The 21,979-nt window shown below is 50.1% G+C and overlaps 1 protein-coding gene across 2 annotated transcripts in view; it reads right to left on the bottom strand.

Annotated features, from left to right (window-relative positions):
• The window catches only part of ADARB1 (adenosine deaminase RNA specific B1), a 143,852-nt gene that overhangs the window by 108,967 nt on the left and 12,906 nt on the right, over positions 1 to 21,979 (bottom strand). For both annotated transcript variants that reach the window (XM_058523281.1, XM_058523282.1), the window contains exon 2: positions 18,814 to 18,988. The gene's annotated coding sequence lies outside the window, so the exon portion shown is untranslated. The remainder of the gene's footprint in view (positions 1 to 18,813; positions 18,989 to 21,979) is intronic.

Below are 21,979 nucleotides of genomic sequence, written 5' to 3'. Positions count from 1 at the left end.
AGAGCCAGCAAGGGGCTGAGGGCATCCGGCAGCTTGTGCACACAGGTCCCCAAGGACCCGCTGACTCTACGTGATTAGACCTTCGACCTGAGAAATCCAGGGCAGAGCTGTTGCTTTCACCATAAAGTCCATTTCAAAGCATCGACGAGTAAGCTCAGAAATCAGCCACCAGGCCGGCCCCGTGGCTTGGCGGTTAAGTGCTCGCGCTCCGCTGCTGGCGGCCCGGGTTCGGATCCCGGTCACGCACTGATGCACCGCTTCTCCCGCCATGCTGAGGCCGCGTCCCACATGCAGCAACTGGAGGGATGTGCAACTATGGTATACAACTGTCTACTGGGGCTTTGGGGGAAAAATAAATAAATAAAATTATAAAAAAAGAAAAAAAAAGAAAAAGAAATCAGCTACCATAAACTTGAATGCTCTCTACAGAGCTGAAAAGCCCCCTTCATCATTATTTAACACGTCACTGCCAACCAAGCGTGTACAGTGGTGACAGCTTTCAAAAGAGCTTTGGAATTTTTGCCAATCTGATGTGTGAGAAATGTCATCTCCGGGAAGCTGAAGGGCCATTTTTATACGCGTGTGTGTGTGTGTGTGTGTGTGTGTGTGTGTTTTGTCTGTTAGTGTCTTTTGCCTATTTTCTTACAGGATTTTGGTCTTTTTTTCCTGCAATTTTTAAAGTATTTGATATGTTCCAAAGATTTTTCTCACAACTGATAGTTTTGTCTCTTGACCTCCCTTATAGTGTTTTGTTCTTTTGTTTTTGGCCAGGCAGAGGTTTTTCACTGTTGTAGTATTTTTTAATGTAGTCAAATTTGACCATCTTTTCTTTCACTGAACCTGAATTTTGAGTAAACTTTTAAAAGCCTTTACCAGCACATAGGTTATATCACCTGTTTTTGGCTAACGTAAAAGAGGAAACTGTTCAAGTGTTACACAAAGAACAAGTCCAGGTGGACATTTAATAAATGATTTGGGGACAACTGGACACCACTTTGTAAATGACAACGTTACATTTCTACCTTACACCACATAGGAGAGTAAGCTCCCAATGGATCAGATCCATCACTTACTAAAAAGTCCATCCGGACCCAGCAATCGAGATCCCACCTCAACCACAGACTCGAGTTCCATCTATATTTGGGCTCATTCTGAACTTCCTAGCCCACTGGTCTGTCTGTTCATGCATCGCCACCACACCACGTGCATATAGCGGCTTTAAGTACGTTTTCATGTCTGGTTGAGCCATTCTCTTTTTCTCAGCCCTTTCTCTTCTGAGTTCTCTAGGTATTCACGCATGCTTGTTTTGCTATGTCAATTTCAGAATCAACATGTTCAGCCCAAGGGGAAAAAATGACTCTTATGTTTGTATTTTTATTGCAATCACAGTAAATTTGTAAAGTTACTTAGAGAGAACTGCCATCTTAATGCAACATCTTAACCAAGAATAAGTCATGTCCTTCCATCTGTTCAATGCTACTGTTGTGTCTTTCTTGGGCATTTTTAGAATTTTCTTCACTTAGGTTTTGAACAGTTATTACATTTATTCCTAAATCCTTTATCCTTATTGTTGCTATTGTACATAGGGCTGTCTCCTCCATAATATCCTCTAACCAGTTATTTTTGTGTATATGAACGTTATTATTGATGTTGGCATATTAATTTTGTATTTCTGCTACCTTGGCAAATCCTTTTATTAGAGTTGTTTTCATCATCGATTCTCTGGGGCTGTGCTCTCCCACATGGTGGCCACTGTAGATGGAGAACATCCCATCACTGCAGAGAGCTCTACTGGACAGCACCGCTCCAGGGTTTTCAGCGTTAAGCCGCAAACAGAGACCCCTGTACCTCTTCTGTTCCAAATTTTATGCCTTTGTTTCCTCTTGTCCTTTTCTCAGCCTGGCCAGTGGGAGCAACAGGAGCCCCTTTCTAATTTTGACATAAACTGCGCATCTGTGTTCTGTGCAATGTCTCCCTCCTGGCCTCCCCTCAGGTCCCCCAGTCCAGCACCTACTCCTGCTGTGGGGGAATACCCGGGGTGGGGAAGGACAAATTAGCACCCCAAATTTATTATGCCATATGCATTTCCAGCAAAGCCTTCTTTACTCTCTGGCTCTTGTTTAAACCTTTGATAAGACTTCTTTCATGGAGAAAAACAAAACTTCCATCAAACTGAATGACTGACACTCGTGGGTCCTGAAAAAGAGATCTTTAGATTTCTAAATGTTACTTTTTATTAGAATTTGAAATAAATAGAAAACACACTTCTGAACTCTATTTCATTACTTTAGTGTTCCAATAATCATGTATCTTACCAATGATATCTTTAGCCATGTGCATAATTTTCATTCACACGTGAGTCTTTCATTTTGCTAATCTCTGGCTTGGTGCACCTTCCACCGGAAGGACCCTAACCTGCCACTGAGAGCACTATATGGTCTGTAAAAGCAAAGGAGGCTAAACGTTTTTACGTTGCTAAGAAAATTCATTTTTTATTAATTTGTTGTTTTGACTAATTCCCAAGTCCCTCATTATTAGGAGAATAAGAGAAGACGAGGAAGCAAATACACCAAAGGCTGTGGCTCCCCAGTGCTCTCCTTGGGTTTACCGTGGCGACTCACCCCAGCAAACTCAACCCAGGCATCGCAGTACTCATGTCTATGCACCCCTCAGTCTCCAGTTCACACAGTTAGGACAGCTTCAGACAGATGACGATGAGCACACTCAGAATGATAAGTCAGTTGACAGACTATATTTGCACTTAATATACTAGTCCAGGTGAACATTCACCACCACCCCAACCCACACTGAACACAGAGAGCTTTGTCAAATCTTATCAGGGCTTGACACTCAGCAGGCATCGTGGCCAAGTGGAGAGGGGAGCCCCCGGAGGGTTAATATGCCTGTTGTTACAAGGTGCCACTGCAGTACAAAGAAAGGAACTAAGAAACAAAAAAAAAGCAAACAGCTTCAAAAGCTTGAAATCCTACCGGTAACACTTGAGAATCTAAGAACAACTCTGTCAACAAGCTGAGAGGCAAAGCGTTCTAAAACACGAAACGACATCAAGGTGGCTTTGTCCTCACAAGAGAATTCCTACACCAGATGGCTGACAGTCCCCCACAGTCGTTTTAGAGAACAGAGACAACAGCGTCACTAGCAAAACAGACTGAAAAAGCAAAGAAGCTGATTTCAGCCAAAATTCCTAGACACGGGCATACTATAAAAAGAACACTCCTCCGACAAGTTCAGAAAGCCCGGACAGCGGGGAGTTTCTCAGCAGTCCTGAGGACAGGTGAGTCACATCTTCAAGTCCCACATCTCCCCACAGCCCTCACGCGTTCATCAGGGAGGCCACTTCTTGAAGCACGCCCACTTACACGTATTTGTATGAAGCAGTTTAGTAGAGAGCACAGAAACAACACTCTGTCAGCACGCTTTTATCTGCACAATGTTAAAAAATAAGTCAATATTTCCTTAGGGCTAACTCTTAGGGGTTGTCTCTTTTACAACATAATCAACTAATTGTGATCTGAGAACCGCGGAGGCTGCAAGCGAGCAGATGGGTGACTAGTCAGGAGCATGAGGAAAATGGAGAGACCAGGCTCTCCACATCTTTTATCATACTTAAAAGGCCAAAATGAAAGCAAATGCTCCTCTAAAAAATCGCAAATGACATAGTCAAATATTAAAAATGCAAAGGGTCAATGATAAATCACTTTGGAAGTAAACCCCACACCCACATATGGCCTCACTTTATCTTCACACTAACCCCGCCAGGGAAGTTTCAAGTCAACACTATTCTCCGACTCCACACACAGAATCTGTGTACATTATTTGGGTGTTTCCCCCCAGGAAAAAGTGCAGACTTTGTATTAATGTCACAAGAACCAAGACCCCTTGAGGGCAGCAGTCATCCCCAAAAGATGCAGGAGCATGTGTGGAGGCAGCGCTCCGTGCAAGGCCTCCCAGCCGGCCATCCGGCTGCTTGCCAGGACAGTGAGCGGCATCTGTAACCCCACGGGCTGCCCACCGCTGCAAGGCAGAGACCCAGCTCCCCAAAACCCCCGCTCGTCACTTCCGACACTCCCTCTGCTTCAAGCTCCTCACAGTGTTCCCTGCAGCACCACATCTGTCCGACTCAGCAAACAGATCACTTCAACTTTGCTGGAGGTCACTGTTGGCAAGTATGACAGGAGTGACCTCAAACCTCCTTGAGAATCCTCTCCTTGAACCCCTCCATTCCCGGTCCACCCCCAATACTCCCTCGTGTCTCCAAGCAGCAGTCAGGCCATCCCTGAGCCGACCCCAGCTGCTCCAATCTTCTCTCTTCTCTCTGGAGTCTAACTCCACCCCAGGGGTCCCGAGGTACATGCGTACAGTGGGCACCTCTCCTCTGGCCCTGCTCCTTTGTGCCCAAGCTGCAGAGGACGACTCCAGAATCCAGCTGACAACACCTGGACGGCACCTAACTCTTCACAGACGTGACCATACCCACACACACGTATCCCATGAAACCCCAACTAAATGCATCCCCACACAACTTCCTCTCCACCGGATGCAGAGATGCCCAAGGCCATCCAAGGCGTCGGGCACAGCAAATGGGGAGAGAGGGGAAGTGAATGCAAGGAGACAGCGCAGCCCTAAATGACTGAAGTTCAAGATCTCACTTCTGAAAAATGTCTAAACGTGTGTGACCTGGTGAAGACAGTGCCCGGGAGGGACCCTGGAGGTGAAGCCCCTGGAAAAGCCCAGTCACTAAGACCCGGGCCTCCCCAGGAGCCCTTGCTGGCAACATGACCCCTTCCCGCTGAGTGAGTCTGTGCTGGCAAAACCAAAGGACGAAGTGTTTAGGGCAACAAACAAAGGTGACGAATCGACTGAGGAAACCAAGGGAACAATTACCACGAAAGTCGGGATGATACTTACTTACGGCAGAGGGTGAGGACACAAAAGGAGCTTCTACTGAATTATTAGCTTTTTTTAAACACTATTTTTTTAAATAGACTCAGTTTTTGAGAACCATTTTAAGGAAAACCTGAGACAACAGTACAGAGATCTCTTCCCCACACACCACACCCAGTTCCCCGATATTAACATCTGATATTAGTAGGGCACATCTGTTACAATTAATGAACCAATGTTAATGCATTATTATTAACCAAACTAGTAAGTCATGTTTTAATTCAGATTTCCTCAGTTTTTTGCTGATGTCCCTTTTCCGTCCAGGACCCCATGCAGGATCCCACATGACATTTAGTCATCATGTCCCTCAGATCGCCCCCTGGCTGTGACAGTTTCTCCGACTTGCCTTGTTTTTGACGACCTTGACAGTTTTGAGGAGCACTACTCAGGCATTTCTGGGGTGCCCCTCAATTGGGATTCGTATGATGGTTTCTCCTGGATGGGCTGGGGTTGTAGGTGGTGGGAGGAAGACCACAGAGGTGAGGTGCCCTTCTCACTGCATCACACCCAGGGTGCGTGCCGTCCACGTGACCTGTCACTGTAGGTGTGGACATGACCCTGGTGTCTCCACTCGGCATCACTCTGTCCCTCCCCACACTGTCCTCTGTGGAAGGAGGGCGCCGTGCACAGCCCACACCTGAGGAAGAGGAGCTGTGCTCCCTCCCTGCGGATGGAGGAGCTGCATAGACAATCTGGATTCTCCTGCAGAGGAGACTGACTCTCCTCCCCCGTGTACTTGTCAAGCACTCATTTATGTCAGTGCGGACTCATGGACATTTATCTTACACTCTGCGCTGTAATCCAACATGACTTTATTCTGGTGCTGAAACTGTTCCAGCTCCGGCCATCGGGAGCTCTTTGGGTCGGCTCCTGGGTCCCTCTGACACATCCCACCCAAGGGGGGCAGGGGTTGTGTTTCTGAGCACTTCCTTCCTTTCTGGCACCACCAGGTGCTCAGGCCCAGCTTGGCTCATCTTCACCATCCAGGCTCATCTCCGGCATTTCCTGGCGGGTCCTGGAAAGGAGCCCTCACTCTTTATGTTTTATATGCTCTTATATGGAGCACACAGCTACACATTTGAAAAATATACTTGTGGTAGACAGCTAGTTTTGCCTACCTTGAATCCATCCTCCTCCTTCTGATAACAGCACTCGAATTTGTTTCGAGGAAATGGACTTGTCCCACTGGATACTGACCAGGTGGCCCTGTGGACAGAGCTGCCTGAGGTAAGTGGGATGGGGGAGGAAGCCTAAACTCTTCATTTTAAACTGCTTGCATAGTTATTTCCAAGGATATGTGTTACTTTCATAATTTAAAACTATGTAAAATATTTTAGACCCTTGTGTTGATAACAAGTAGAGACCAAATCCAAGTAAGAAAGATAATACTAATAATTCCGATTTAGAATAAAAATAAACACAAAGCATGCTCACTGTGGAAGAAGCCATGTCTGGCAAAAGTACGTACTCTGTGTGACCACTCTCCTTCCCCTAGACAATTTTAAGCTGCTCTTTTTTCCCATTTAACAATCAGCAAAGACTCTGGTTTGCTAACATCACGGGCATTCAAAATATTCAAATGTTTGTGTATTAGGCATAGAGTATTTGGAAATTTTCACACATGTTCTGCTTGGGGAGAAAACCGACAGCTCTAAAGATGGTGAAGTCCATGATAACTTCCAAAAGCAAAAGGATCCCTGATTTATTTGCGAAAAACATTATCCTTTGAACTCTAGCCAGGAAGTAAATGTTACACATTAGCATAACCTCGGAGAAGCATTAACAAAAACATGTTTTAGTTACGTCACAAATAAACTTAAAAAAAAAGTATCATAATTTCAAGGTTTTTAAAACAAAAACTTTGTGTCATGCGTTAGGCGGTAAGGTTTTCCGACGTCCCCTAAAACAACTGAACCCAGGGACTGCGGAATGGTGCGAACCCGCGCCGGGTCTTCACGTAGGCTCCTGGGCCCCGCCCGGCAGTAACACGAAGAGGCAAGGAGCTGCGAGGGACTGCGCCCCGGCGCGCAGGGCACAGCGCGGACCTGCGCGCACGGCCGGCTCCGGGGCCGGGGGCGCGCGGGCCGCTCCCGGGAGCCGACCGTTAACAGCCGGGGGGGAGGGGCTCGCAGGGGTGCAGCCGCCCAGACCGCGCCGGACAGGACCCCGAGAGGACTCCGGAGAGCTGACTCGCCAGGCGCCGACCACGACCGCCGGCACCGAGGAGGGGACGCGCCCCTAGCGCACAGCCATGGCGGCCCGGCACGCGCCCGCACTGCTGCTGCTGCTGCTGACCCTGCTCCTGCCCGCGCAGACCCGCACGGAGCCCACGGACGCGGCGCCCACCCGGACCCCCGGCGGGAACTCGTCGGCGAGCCGGCCCCTGCCCGGCATCGAGCTCAAAGCCCGCAGCCCGCGCCCCGCGCCCGGCCCGCTCGCCCTGCTGGCCCCGCTCGCCCCGTTCGCCCTGCGGCTGGGCCTCGGGTAGGAGCACCCACCACGCGTCCAGGCCTGCCCAGCGTGGACACAGAGCGCCGGCGGCTCGCCAGCCTCCACGCCTTGACTTCACTGATAGAAATAGATCCAGACACAGAGAACCCCACCGGGACCGCTTCGCAGCACGTGTACGCAAGGGCCACACACCTCCTGCGATTTCAGGAATGGACTGAAGGAGACGCGCCATCAATGAGTTCAAGATGGGGCTGAGGAACTTTGGCTACCCACAACTCTACCTGGGGAATCAAAACATGCTTTACCTTTACTTTCGTTCATTAAATTTATAAAGTCAAAAAATGACCGAATGCTGTGCCAAGTGTTCCTCTGTATTGTGGGCGATGGGCAGCAGCCCGGCCTCCCACTTGCCGCAGCTCTTCTCAAGCTGGCAGTTCTCTTGGGAGCTGGTGGCTACATCTGACTTGGGGACAGCAAGTGACAGAAGCCAGCGCAACAATGGATCAGCCCAGACCCAGGTCTAGTTACTAAGTCCAGCTGTACCCTCCTCTTTCCTCACACGCTGCCACTCAACAGGAACCCTAGCTAAAAATGTGGTTAGCATTTATAACTTGATTCCAAAAATTAGATTAGATTCCAAAGATTTCATAACCTTCAAATGTTGTTTTATTTCTGTGCATGTTGAATAGTTTTTACAATTTAAAGGTGACAAACATTTTAAAATCTTGAATATAAGATTCAGGAAAACGGTAAATCAGGTATTTGGAAAGGGAAGATGAGCAGCTCACTTGAGTTAAGTTCACATAAGCTTTATGCTATTTTTATACCATTTTTTTAATCTCCAAAAATCCACATTTGGACTACTTCCTATCCATATTTTTAGACAGTACCTGGGACGAAGCCTAAAGCAGATTCTGGAAGGTAAATCTAACACAACCAACAGCACACAGACACCTCTCTGAAGTCTGGTTCACGGTCACACAGGGACACTCCAGTGTCCAGCAGGCTTTGGGGCCTTCATAACCAAAGATGTGCCAGCCTCAGAGCATTCCAGAAACACCAGACCCAGTCTTAAGAACAAGAAAGTGTGTGTGAACAAACACTGAGAGTGTTCTGGATTGCACACTGTTAGTAATTATGCTTCTGTTTACATAAAACAATACAGTATTGATATTGTATTGAACATAAATGGCAAATTATTTTGTTAAAAGGCTCATAGAGCAATCTAAAGAAAAAGACCCTAATTTAACAGCTAGGTTTTACTCTATGCATTACAGGATGACCCATTGTAGCTTTATCTGACATAAAATAATAATGAAAATGCTGCTCTCCCACTAGAAATTAGACTTTTCTTGGTCACAAATCCTACTACCCATCTCTCAAGGAGTAATGCTGAATTAACGACCCTTAAGACACAGAATTGCTATCAGATGATCCGAGGCTTAGCTTCCATCCCAAGCAGCTAGCAGATTTCACCTCTAAAGCTTGAAAAGCCATTTCCAGCTCCATGCGCCTGCCGGTACAATGACTCAGGTATTGTCTTGCTGAGGGGAACTATGTCCCTATATTGGGGATCAACCATGTCTGCTCCACAGGGAAGATGCCCCATCTGGCCTATCAGCCTAAAAGACTAAGCATCACCTGGCTGTGCCTCCTATTCCACGGCAGAGGCAGCGAGGCTCAAGGAAGGGGGGCCAGCTCCTGCCACCCTGAGCACCCACCCTTTGTGAGGCCCTGCCAGGTGCCAGTCCAGTTCTCACCCAGCACTTGCTGTCCACAGATGCTGTCACAGGCGCTTCACATCATCATTCAGTCCTCATGGTAATAAGGTATCAGTGTCCCCATTTTTTAGATGGAGAAACTGAGGCCCAGAAGGTTAAATAACATGTCAAGGTCACACAGCTAGTAAGAGGCAGGGTCGGGATGACTCAAACCCAACAGTCTGGTTCCGGAGACCCAGCAAATCACGACTTCCCTGGGCTGCCTCTCAACTGAAAACTGGAGGACTCCTCTGCAGATGGGCAGGTCAGGACCACCGCAGAGACGGTGGCAGTCATCTGACAGAGGGAGAGCAGAACAGGGAAGGCCAAGAGGTGGGGGCAAGAGAAGCATGTGTCAGAGCTGAGAGGCCGGGGCTGGACCTGAGCAGACAGCAGAGTGCTCAGAGGGAGCAGGCTGTGGCCTGGAACAGATGGGGAGAGTGATCAAAGGGAGGAGGCTATGGCCTGGAGCAGATGGGGAGAGTGGTCAGAGGGAGGAGGCTGTGGCCTGGAGCAGACAGGGACAGAGTGGTCAGAGGGAGGAGGCTATGGGCCTGGAGCAGAGGGACAGAGTGATCAGAGGGAGGCTGGAGACAGGTGGGAGCCGGGCCAAGCAGAGCGTAGGTGGCTAAGGAGTAAGATACAGTTCTAGTGCAGACACAAAAGCAGGTCACCAAGCACACAAGTAACATAATGACGTCTGGCCACTGTGTAGGGGGCGCTGAGAGCACCAGGAAAGATTCACGGCCCAGCTAGGAGGCTTCTATCGAAGCCAAAGGAGAGATGACGGTGGCCTGCAGGCCTCTGGGCAGCAGGCACATGGAGATACAGGCATCCTGGGTGGAGGATTAACGCAGAGACAAGCAGGCACAACATGTGCTCGGGATCGGATGTGCCAGGGAGGCAAAGCAAGGAGTCTAGGATGACTGCCAGGTTTCTAGCAACTAGAGGGTGTCAGTGACATTCACTACGAGGAAAAGGGGTAGGAAATTTAGGAAAATAAAGCGGTTGGTTTCAGATGTTCAGTTTGGGATGCATGTGAAACAGCAGCCTGCAGAGGGAGGTATGATGTGGTACCTGGAGGGTCCGAGGCCCAGAGCACCATGAGGAGCAGAGACGGAAAAGCAAAAGTGAGTGATGGGGCAACTGCCCGCATGTCCACATCAGCACATCCAAGACAGACCCGCTGCTCTTCACCGTCCGCCACCAAAGCTGGTCCCCTGCAAGCTCTGCTGGGCAAGGCACCACCTTCCATCCCGCTGCCCAGGTCGAAACCCCCAAACGTGTGCCAACTCCTGCCCTAATCCATCACCTCCTGCCTGGATAGCGCTCTCCCTGCCCCACTTGCACCTGTTCTCCAGCCAGCACCACAGAGAACCTTCCAAACCACAACTTCGGTGTCAGACCTCCACCACGGTGGCCCACCCCATTCCCAGAAGAGGACACAATTACCTGCTGTGGCCCACAGGCCCTTCTCCAGCCTCCTTGTCTGCATACTAGACTTGTAGCAAAGCTATAAGCTCATTCTCGCTTTCCAAGCACAGCTTTGCTCTTTCTTTCTCAGTTAACAAAGAGAGGGTATTGTGACCATCTCACGGTGGAAAATACTCTCTTTAAAGAACTGAAGAGGCCCATCCCCTGCTCTTCCTGACCTCAGGCATGGCTGGGAAGGCAGGGAAATCCATGCCTACATCTAGCTCGCTGCAGAGAACACAGGGGAAAGAGGGGAACTTGGAGAGAAAGCCATGCGCGGGCACTGGAGAGGACAGAGGCTCCTCCCAGATCCCAGACAGGCCTCAGCAGGCTCACCCAGCTCTCAAGAGCTGTTCTGGATATGACCCTGGGTGGGGTTTCTCTCCAGTGTAATCAACGTCACAAACCATGAAAGAAGTTGCAAGGAAGTGGGTGACTCCATCAGCAGTTCTTTCCGGAGGGAGGGTGGCTCGCCAGAATTAACTCCAGAGGGCAATGCACGAGGGCCTGTCCCCTCCCTGCCTCTGGGGGAGTTGATGAGGACGGCTGTGGCAGCCATCCCTGGGGCTGACAGACAGACGGCGCCTGCATTCCTGATGCAGCCCAGCCCAGAGACCGCCCTGCTTTCAGACTTCTTCCAAGAGATACAGCAAAACCCACTGGTGGGGGGGTGGGCGGTGACGGGGGCACATATTCCTTGCTCCTCTTGTGCCCTGTGGAGAGAACCCAGCTTGTTCACTCTTCCCTTCAGAGGGAGGCAGGGGTTAGTTACTGATGCGTCTGGAGGGAGACTGGGCCTGCCTAGCCAGCCTCTGCTCCTCTCCTCACCCTCGGGTCTCGCTGGGCCCACCCACAGCACCGTGCACTCAGGTCACTGAACAGAGGGGGCTTGTCCCCAGCCATGCTCGTCACCAGGTGGGTAAGTCTGTCTAATCTGAGATAGAAGATGAGCAAGCCCACCTCCCACAGACACTCCAATCTCCAGAAATCTACCTGAAACAGAGCCCGCATCAGATCTCCACTCACCTGTCTATGGAGTGGGGGCTCTCTCAGCTGGTCCAGAACTTGAGACAGCAAGAAGTGGGTGCTAAACACAGAACCCCAACACTGTTAAAGCCCGTGGTAGTAGGGTCCCAGGGCTCCTGCTGATATGGCCATGGGGGCCCCGACTCGGCGCTGCCCACTCAGTTTCACCCCTTCCTCACGGAGCCTGATTCTGTTGAGCACACTCAGTCCCAGACGTCCTAGTGACCAGAGGCGGTGTGGACACTCTTCCAGCCAATGAGATGGAAGCTGGGGTTTCCTGAAATGCCTTCCTGATAGGGACGACGCCCCTTCCTGCTTCCCCTCCTTTCTGCTGGAACATCAGGCTGGAGTCAGAACACGAGAACCAAGGAGCCAAGCATGAGGATGAAACAGGAGAGTGGAGAGACGAAAGGGTCCAGAAACCACCGCCCGGCCCCAGACTGCCCACTTCTTGGTGCAAAGGGCCCAGGAGTTGAAAGCGACACCAGCCGGGTTCTCTGCTACATGCTGTCAAACCAACCCGACCCAAACAAGGGCTGAAGAGAATGCCTGGGCACAAGGACTGTGGACGGGCTGCCACAGACCTGGAACCACCGTGGTGACCAGGACCAGGGCAGAGGCACAGACACCACACATACAAACAACTAGGGCCATCTCAAGTGCCCATAAAACAGGGGACATGGACAAGAATGACACGGGGGGAGGCCAGGGAGAGACGGCCCCCCCAAGGAGACAGCATTTGAGCTGATGGCTGAACAATGAGCAGGCGGCAGCCTTATGAACACCCGGAGAACAACTGTCCCCACCGCAGGAACAGCAGAGGCCCAGGTCCTGAGGTGGGGGCTGCGTCAGTACAGAGCAGTGAACAGGGAAAAGGGAGGGAAACAGCTTTCTCCTAAGGGAACTCACTTCCCCCATTGTGATGGGAAGTCACTGGAAGGGGTCGAGCAGGCGCGACCTGGTGGGATGTGCCCCTAGAAAGATGACTGCAGTGACTATATGAAGGGGGGACTGCACGGGAGCAAGTCTGGACCGAGGAAAGCCGATGAGGAGCTCCTGTGGCTTAGAGCGGGGTTCTAGAGGGAAAAGACGGAGAGAGATGCAGAGGAGGAGCTGGCAGCCTCACGGAAATGCTGCAGTGAGGGTGAGAGAGAGGAAGGAGAACGGCTGCAGGCCACCGTGGGGGCCGGGCTGGGCATCGTGCAGGCACGTACTGCACCACGACCAGAGCTAGGGCAGGGGCTAGGGCTGGTGGACAAGCGGGCTGAGAGGCATCGCCACCCAGAGCTGGCCAGGAGCGTGGCCCTGGGCTAAGGGCAGGCAGGGCGGGGAGGAGCATGGAAATCAGGCTGGCACGGGCGGTCCTGTCAGACTCTGCTGAGGGCTGCGTGAGACAGGGACAGGACAGTGGCCACTGTCCTTGACAAAGACAGGTGACTAGTGACTTGGAAGAGCCATTTCAGAGGGACGGTGGGGCCGAAACTTGACTAGATCAGCCGAGGAGGTTGTGACCGTGGGGACAGGAGTCCAAGCGGGGAGACCGCAGCACAAACACCTTCTCATGGACCGTCCCGCCGCCCCCCAAGTCAAGGTCCGGGTTCTGCTCTGGGCGTTCTCACTTTACATGTGTGTATGTGATCACTCATACATACATGTCTATATCCCAGGCATCCCCGTGTGAGCAAGGTCCATTCTCATCTGCTCGCACCCTCTCTCTGCCCAGTGCCTGTGCCGGAGCCCCACATGCACGGGGCACTCGGGAGACCGGCTGGGAGGGAGAGAGTGAGGGAGGCAAGCAGAGCCGTGTGGACAGGTGGCCCACCAGGACGGCGGCCCACCAGGAGGCGTCCCGAGGGTCCTGTGAGTTCCCACGCCCATGGGCACAGGGCTTGGACAGGGCCCACCGGTGGGGAGCCGAGACAGCAACAGACGTGAGCGCTCAGGTGCTGCTTCTCTGTGCACAGAGGGTGTGTCCTGACAGGTGGCCACACCAGAGCCCAGGCAGCAATGAGTGGGCTGGATGGTGGTGGGGCCAAAACATCAAAAATACATTTTCTACCAAATCCCTAATTCAAAAGCATCCTGGGGAATTAATCAAAAACTTTCCGAACTTTTACTTAAAGATTTCCCAACGTAAAGGTAGCTTCAGACAACAAACTGGCATTGGGTCCAAAATGGGCTCACAGCACTGAGGAAGCTCTGCCCTCGACAAAGGACACCATGAGCCGCCCACAGAAGCTCGGATTCTGGGTCTTTAATGAAGCTCAAAACACATGGTAAACTCTGTGCTGAAAACCCAGCTACTCACGGAGCTGTAAAAAACGCCTGTGGATGTTTCTGAACAAGTCATTTGGTGTATTTTATTTCTCAAAAGACCCTCACTTTTTAAACACAAAATCACCAGAAACCCATCTTATGAAAGAGAACATCATACATTACATTAAAATCAAGAAACCACCTCTTGAAATCCTAGGAATAAACAGGTTACAATCACCAAGAGCCACACAAATAACCAGATGAGTCACAAGTTGAGAAGACGACTGACAAATCACCAGTAAAAATGAAGTGCGGCTGTGCAGGGGCAGGAAGCCCGATCCTAAGGTGCTTTCAGGGCAGATACGAGACATGTGCCCACAGTTACAGCCAGGAAGACACAGGGTAATTAAGTTCTGAACTGTAATTTAAGAATCCAGGAGGCCTCGTCCAGCAGCACCCGCCACCAGGGCCCCGCCCCCTGCCTGAGACTCCCTGGGGCTGCGGGAGACCCGTCCCACCACACCGTCCAGACCCAGCCTATGCCTCGTCCAGGCCCCGCATACAAGGGCCTCCTCACAAGAGAAGGGCAGGGTGAAGGACGCGAGTGAAGGTCAACAGACAGGCAGGTCTTCCCAGACACCACTATGCACACGTAATGACCGATTTCAGCCGAAGATCAATAACACCCTGAACCTTCGCCACACAGGACAAGACCCAGTTCCAGAACCGCAGAATAAAATGCAAGAGGTAGCAGGAAAACACCACCACAGCAGAGAACAGCAGCAGTCTGGCTCTGAGGGCTCAGCACCCACAAGATGCCCGCTGCTCTCTTCCAGTTGTCAGGGATGTCAGGGGGCTTCTGGAAACCTGCGAGTGGGAGTGGTAAGCAGACCTGGAAGAGCCACAGCCGGTGCACCAGGCCTGGAGCTCCCACAGGGATCCCTGCAGCCCAGCTCCAGCTCCAGCAACATCCTCCTACCACAGACTCTGAGCCGTCCTGGAAATGCCGGGGAGAGCCAGAACGAGCACAGCCAGTTGATCAGCACCTCAGTGCCCTGCCAGCCGTGGCTCACGCCAGGTTCCTCTGTGGCCCGAGTCCCGTGAAGGCGAGTGTGTGGCCCCCGCAGCGTGGCAGGGGCCGTGCTGCTTCCTTCTTCCTGAGACCTGGCCCATCTCAGAGCCTTGATTTCTTGGTCTTCGTTGTGCCTACTGTGTAAATACTGGGGGGAGAACTGAGACTCATCAAGAGGGTTTCAACAGCCTACTAACAGATCACCTTGTCGGCTCTAGAAAACAGGATGAAGGTTTCCTCGGCTTGAGAAATCGAGATGCGATACTAGTTCTGACATCTTTAGGACCCAGGATCTATCCTCAAGAGAAAAAAGTAAAAAATACAAAAATGTGTGATAGCGAATTATTCCTATTTTATAGGATTGGGAAGCTTTACTTATTAGAACACTTTTTAAAATAATTATTCAGGTCAGGAGTTAGATTTAAGCTACTAAGAGCTTCACTGACTTCCTCTACCTCATCTGCTCTGTGTTTTGGGACAATCCCTAATTTCTTCATTACTTTAATGTTCATAGGAAGATGTTTTCTTTTTCCTATTTTGTGATACTACTAGTATCAGTCTGACTTATACATTTAAGTACAGACAAAGATGTATCCACTTTTTCTAAATTCAATAGGAGCACAACAATGGAAAAATTACTTTTAACAAGGGCTCCTGAATTCTGATCCTAAGATTTAAAGGTAATCTATAAGGATTCAACCCTCAGATGAAGACTTGATCCTCATAACTATTACTTTCAAAGATTAACTTCCAAGATGTAACTATAAAAAAAAAAAAAAAGATAATACGTATTCCCATAAAACTGTTTTCTTTGATGTCCGTTTTTGGAACCCCTCTCATCGACCAGTTGCAATATGGTCACAGGAGGGCCAGCTCAGTCATTCATTCATGAGAGGTCAGAAAGTCACCTGATAAAAAAAGGGCCTGAGGCTTCTCTCCGCCCTTGACAGAGATGCCAGATGGTGGAGAGGGGTGTTGTGCAGGATCAGGGCAAGGAAAGGGAATGTGTGGCTGGCTTTGGATCTTGGCTGAGAGCCAGGCCACACCTTCTGGACCAATGGCCGAGCAGCAGAGTAATCCGTCCTTCCTCAGAAGATTCTTCTCTGCAGACAGGATGCTCAAGGACAGGAGCCAAGACCCACCCAGAGCGTGCTTTTCACACCTCTGTTCCTCAGCACCCTCCCCGAGGGATGGAGAAAGCTGATCTCTGACGTCTTTAAGTTGTCTGAATAAATAAAATAGAACTATTTTCTGCTATTAAAATAAAATACTGACTTTTAAAGTGAAAACATTAATTTTGCAAAGGATTAAAAAAGCAGAAATCCAAGTCAGTTCAGCAGGAAGATGAGCAGATGGCCTTCTGAGGCCCACCAGCCTGCATGCACGTTTCCCAGCCCAACCACCACAACGGCGAAACTGGACCGTGCTCCTCCAGTTCCTCCTCCCCCAGGGAAACCTGCCACTCCCCCGGACTGTGGCCGCAGGGGAACAGGGACCTGAGTGCCTGTCTCCTCCACTCCACCTGACCCCAAAGCATGCAGCAAATGTGTAACAATGCTATGGGTGCCTGGGGACCAGGCTCCCACCACCCCTCGGAGGCACCAAGCTGCCAAAAGGCACAGCCCCACAGACCCTAATGCCCTCGGGAGCTGGACAGAGACCTCGCTGGGGGGGAAAGCCTGCTGACATCCAGAACTGCAGCAGAAGACCACAAGCCTGTCCACGGCTCCTCCTTAGGTGACAGTCCACGCACCACAAGCAGTGTCGCTTCACTCAACGTTTCCAGTTGCTCTACTGTCACAACCCTTTTAAAACATTAACCTTTTCTAATGTAAAAATCATCAGATTCAACTCCTTTGCCTTTTCTTGGTGAGAATTTAGTAAAAGCAGAAATAATTATATAAGGAGTTAAGCTAAACATCAACTAGTATCGAAGCAGGGAACTTCAAAACTGAAGGAGTGGAAGAAACTGGATTGATTTAGGGTTGATTTAAGATAATACCAGGGGCAAAGACAAGTGGATGTCTGAGTAAGAAGAAAATCGGCAAGGACACTCAAACTGAAAAAACACACAACTGCATGAGAGAGCAGAACCTGTGCTCTGTGAAGAACGAGGCTGAGTCGTTCCAGCCACTGCCACACCTTTGGCATCCACAGTGCCCGAGACACCATAGGTGCTAAAAAACATACCTGTCAAACGATTGCATAAATAAATGAATGAAAAAAGGTTTAATTTATACTAAGGAAGATGAAGAGCTACATGAATATAAGATGCTAACAACCTCTCAGATTTAAAAAAAGTTGTATCACAGAACCTACGCTGGGTTTTGTTTTTTTTTTTTTTGGTGAGGAAGATCAGCCCTATGCTAACATTTGCCAATCCTCCTCTTTTTTTTGCTGAGGAAGACTAGCTCTGGGCTAACATCCGTGCCCATCTTCCTCTACTTTATATGGGACGCTGCCACAGCATGGTTTGCCAAGCGGTGCGTTGGTGCGCGCCCGGGATCTGAACCAGCAAACTCCGGGCCGCCGCAGCGGAGCTCATGCACTTAACCGCTTGCACCACCGGGCTGGCCCCCCTACACTGTTTTTCTAATAAAGTTAGTGCCACACTGGTCATCATGGGTCAGATGCTTGATTTGTCAATAAAAACCACTACAAGCCCCATATCTTACTCTCTATAAATGAGGTGGCTGAGGCAGTTCTTAGGGGGGAAACGTAGAACTGTAAATGCACAGAAAAGAAAATAAGGATGACTTGAAAAATAAATAAAATAAGTCTTCAAGCCAGGAGTGAGGACACAATGGTGACCAAGGTCAGACTAGTATTGCCCTGGGGAAGTGGGAGTGCTGACTTGGATGGGCACGAGGAAGCCTGGGGACAGACGTCGGAGACGGCCACGTGAGTGCACACAGGTCACCAGGCTGCACACCGGGTTCCAGTGGCAACTGGTGCCAGCTCGTACCAGCTCACGAGAGAGGACTGAGACATTTTCAGGAATTTTGTGAACCAGCTGACAGCTCATTGGTGGCTTGAAATAGGCAATGGTGAGAATATTTATGCCACAGAAATTGGCAAATGCTACAAATCAGGGCTTTTTACAACACCCTCGCTAAGAAAGCCAGTTGTTAAACATGTATCAGCACACCACCGAGTACACCTTACAGTATGTAAACTACATCTCACAAAAAGAAAAAAGCTGGGGTCTGAGGAGGGAGAGGAAGGACTCGTTTTGAAGAAAGAGAAAGTATTAAAATAAATAGCAAATTTAATTTTCAGTGTGTTAAGAGAAAAGTAAGGTTCTTCCTGAGACTGAAAGATGTTCAACCTCAGGAAATCTATGAATGCTATTTACTACATTAATAGATCGGAGGGGGAATACCATGCGATCAAAACCACGTGATCAGGGCCGGCCCAGTGGCGCAAGCGGTTAAGTGTGCGCTCTCTGCTGCAGCGGCCTGGGGTTCGCCAGTTCGGATCCCGGGCGCGCACCAACACACAGCTTGTCAGGCCATGCTGTAGCAGGCGTCCCATATAAAGTGGAGGAAGATGGGCATGGATGTTAGCCCAGGGCCAGTCTTCCTCAGCAAAAAGAGAAGGATTGGCAGATGTTAGCTCAGGGCTGATCTTGCCCCCCCCCCAAAAAAAAAACCCACATGATCATCTGCTGGGATGCAGGACAATCATACAGTCAAGTTCTACTGCTACACATGATAAAGTTTACTAACCAAAAACACTCAGCAAAGTAGGAAGACAACTCGCTTAAATAGATAAAAGGTGCACACCACACAACGACAGTGAACATCACACCTGAGAGGAAACACGAGAGGCGCTGGGGCTGAAGTCAGAAGACGAGGAGCGCCCGCTGGCTACCGCCGCTGCTGGAACACGGCCTCCGCCTGCTCCAGAAGTCCCAGCCGGAGAACACGGGGAAGCACGGAGATCAGACAGGAAGAGGCACTGTTTGCACAAATCGATCCTCCACCTAGAAAACATGAGACACTAATGACTGCTGTGCACACAATCAACACGCAGAAATCAACAGCTTTCCCACACAGCAAGGACAGGCAATTAGAAATGTAACTGAAGAAAGCACTTGTTAGATGATAAAAGTGGCATTTCTGATCACTGCACAGAGGGCAGACGACTCAGCGATGGAGGCAACTGGTTACCCAACTGGAGTAAATATGAGATGCTGGCCTCAAGTGCATAAAACAGATTTCATGTAGATTAATAAGCTAAATGTGGAAAACAGTACATAAAACTGCTAGAAGTTCAAGAGGAGTGATTCTGGAGGTGGGGAAAAATGTTCTTAGACAGGACTCAAAACCTGAAAGTCACACGGCGAAAGACTGACAAATCTGCATACATAAAAATTTAAAATTTCTCTTTGGAAAAAATAAATTAAAGAAATCAAAAGAACCAAGGACGGGGCTGGCCCAGTGGCACAAGCGGTTAAGTGCGTGCGCTCCACTGCAGCGGCCCGGGGTTCGCCAGTTCGGATCCCGGGCACGCACCGATGTACCCCTTGTCAAGCCATGCTGTGGCGGGGTCCCATATAAAGTGGAGGAAGATGGGCATGGACGTTAGCCCAGGCCAGTCTTCCTCAGCAAAAAGAGGAGGATTGGCAGATATTAGCTCAGGGCCGGTCTTCCTCACAAAAGAAAAAACAAGAAAAACCCAAGGACACCCTAGGAGAGCACCCGTCACCACTATGAGTGGTCCCTGATGTGGCGCCTCTGGAATTCCCGTCAGCAGGGCCTCTAGCTGCCTCCTGGTCACAGCGCCCCTTCCCATGGGCACAGGCCCCCCCTTTAAGGAACTGTGCCCTCCCCACCACAGGCGTGGGAAACACATCTCCCGGACGCTCCACAGCGGGGCTCCAGGCAGCCAGAATGTCCAGTAAGAACACACGAAAGGATTTCTCATTGAGACAACTCACTCCTCCGTCAGAGGCAGAGATGACAGAAGCTTGGACACATGGGGAGACCGAGGCCGGGGGCTCCCCCATCCTCACCCTCAGCTCCACAGCTATCTCATCATGTACCTTCTTTTTCAACTTTCTATTCTGAAATTTTAGACTTACAGGGAAGTTGAAAAACAGTACAGAGAGTTCCCATATAGCCTTCATCCAGCCTCTCCTAATGTCCACGTCTCACAGAATCACTGAACAATGAGCAACATCAGGAAATTAACACAGGCACAATTCTATTGGCTCAACTACAGACTGTATTTGATTTCGCCAGTTTTCCCATTAATATCCCTCTGTTCCAGGACCCCATCCAGAACTCATGCTGCATTTCACTCTCCTGTATCCTTAGGCTGTGTATCCCCCAGGCCAAGACCATCCCTCGGTCCGTCCTTGTCTTGCAGGACCTGGACGCCTGGAGAGCACTAGTCAGCCGTGTTTGTCTGCTCTCTCCTTGTCATGACGCTCCGACTGTGCGCTGTGGCAAGAGACCCTGAGAGGTGACACGCCGTGTGGAATCAGGAGTGTGTGACGGTGACCGTCTCACCACGCGTCACTTGGGCGAGGTGGTGTCTGCTGGCCTGCTCCACTCTAAAGTTACTATTTTTCCCTTTCTAATAAATAAATAACTTGGGGAAGAGATACTTTGAGACTAGGCAAATATCCTGTTTCTCCTCAAACATCTGCCCACTAATGCTAGCACCAGTCCCTGGGTCTCGCCTACAGTAATTACTACCGTGGTGTTTGCCTCACGGTGACCTTCTATGTCTTCATTCCTTCTACACTGATCACCTGGAATTCTGTCGGGAAGAGCTGTCCCTTCCCCCCCTTATCTACCTATTTGCTCAATTATTTGTTTATATCAGGATAGAGTGATGGATATTTATTTTATTCCACGGATTATAAAGCAACACTATCACTATTTATTTCCTTGCTCAGATCTATCCAGCTCTGGCCGTCTTTCCTCCTTCAGCTTGGCCTCCATGTCCTTTCAACAGGCCCCATCCTTTCTGAGCACTTCCTTACTCTCTGCACCACCAGGTGTCCCAGGAGAATGCTCTTTGGTGTGCTCACTGTTGCTGGGCCTTCCCAGGGGACAGAGCGAGGAGATCTGTATTTCAGCACACAACCCGTGCTCTGTATACATCTCTATTCACCTCCGTACCTATCTCTCTGTATGGACTCACACGGATGCCTGGGTCAACCCAACCCACAGGGGCCTTTAGCCCTCCTCCGCTCCTCACCTGTATCTTCTTCCTGGCTCTCAGTGCCCACTACACACTTACTATTTGTTCAATCCTCGTGTACACACAGAGTAGGTAGATTCACACCACTAACTTACCCTGTGAGAAACAAACGTACCACTACAGTACAGGAGGGTGCACGGTCTTTCTTGTCTTTCGTCTTACGGAACTAGTCCAAATACTATTTCCCAAACTCAGGCTAAGACTCCCCCGCTCTCCGCTTTGCTGTGGCTCTGTTACTGTTTTGTCCTACACTGAGGTTTGTTTGTGTTCCACCCCACATCCTGGCTGATATGTACTCATTTCATTTTGGGGTCTGTGAAATATTGCTGTGGTTCCCAGAGGGGGGCTGTACGGAGAGGTCTATTCAGAAGCCCCACGCCCATCCCTGCAGCCGCGTCTACTCCCTCTTCCTTCCCACCCCACCCCCCAATAACCCAATCTCCCTGATTCTGGCTTACCCTCCTGTACCCCTTCTGCACGAATGTGCAGACACGCACGTATTTCCCCCCATCCCTTCTTCCTACGTGAAGGGCAGCACACTAGACACTCTCTGGCACTCTGCCTTGCTTATTCCCTGCACGTTCTGGAAATCACCACCAATCAGTTCACAGAGACCGATCTCCTCTACACAGCACTCTGTGGCGTGGGCAACCAGGGCCAACTCGCCCTCTCCTATAGGGATAACCAGGTTGTTTCCACAGGTGTTTCCATACCGTCAGACAGTATCCTCAGAGTGCATTCCTACAAGTGGAACTGCTGG

The sequence above is a fragment of the Diceros bicornis genome, chromosome 27, assembly GCF_020826845.1.
Source record: "Diceros bicornis minor isolate mBicDic1 chromosome 27, mDicBic1.mat.cur, whole genome shotgun sequence".
Lineage (NCBI taxonomy): Eukaryota > Metazoa > Chordata > Mammalia > Perissodactyla > Rhinocerotidae > Diceros > Diceros bicornis.
Note: the sequence above shows the minus strand (reverse complement) of the source record. Positions and strands in the feature narration are given on the sequence as shown.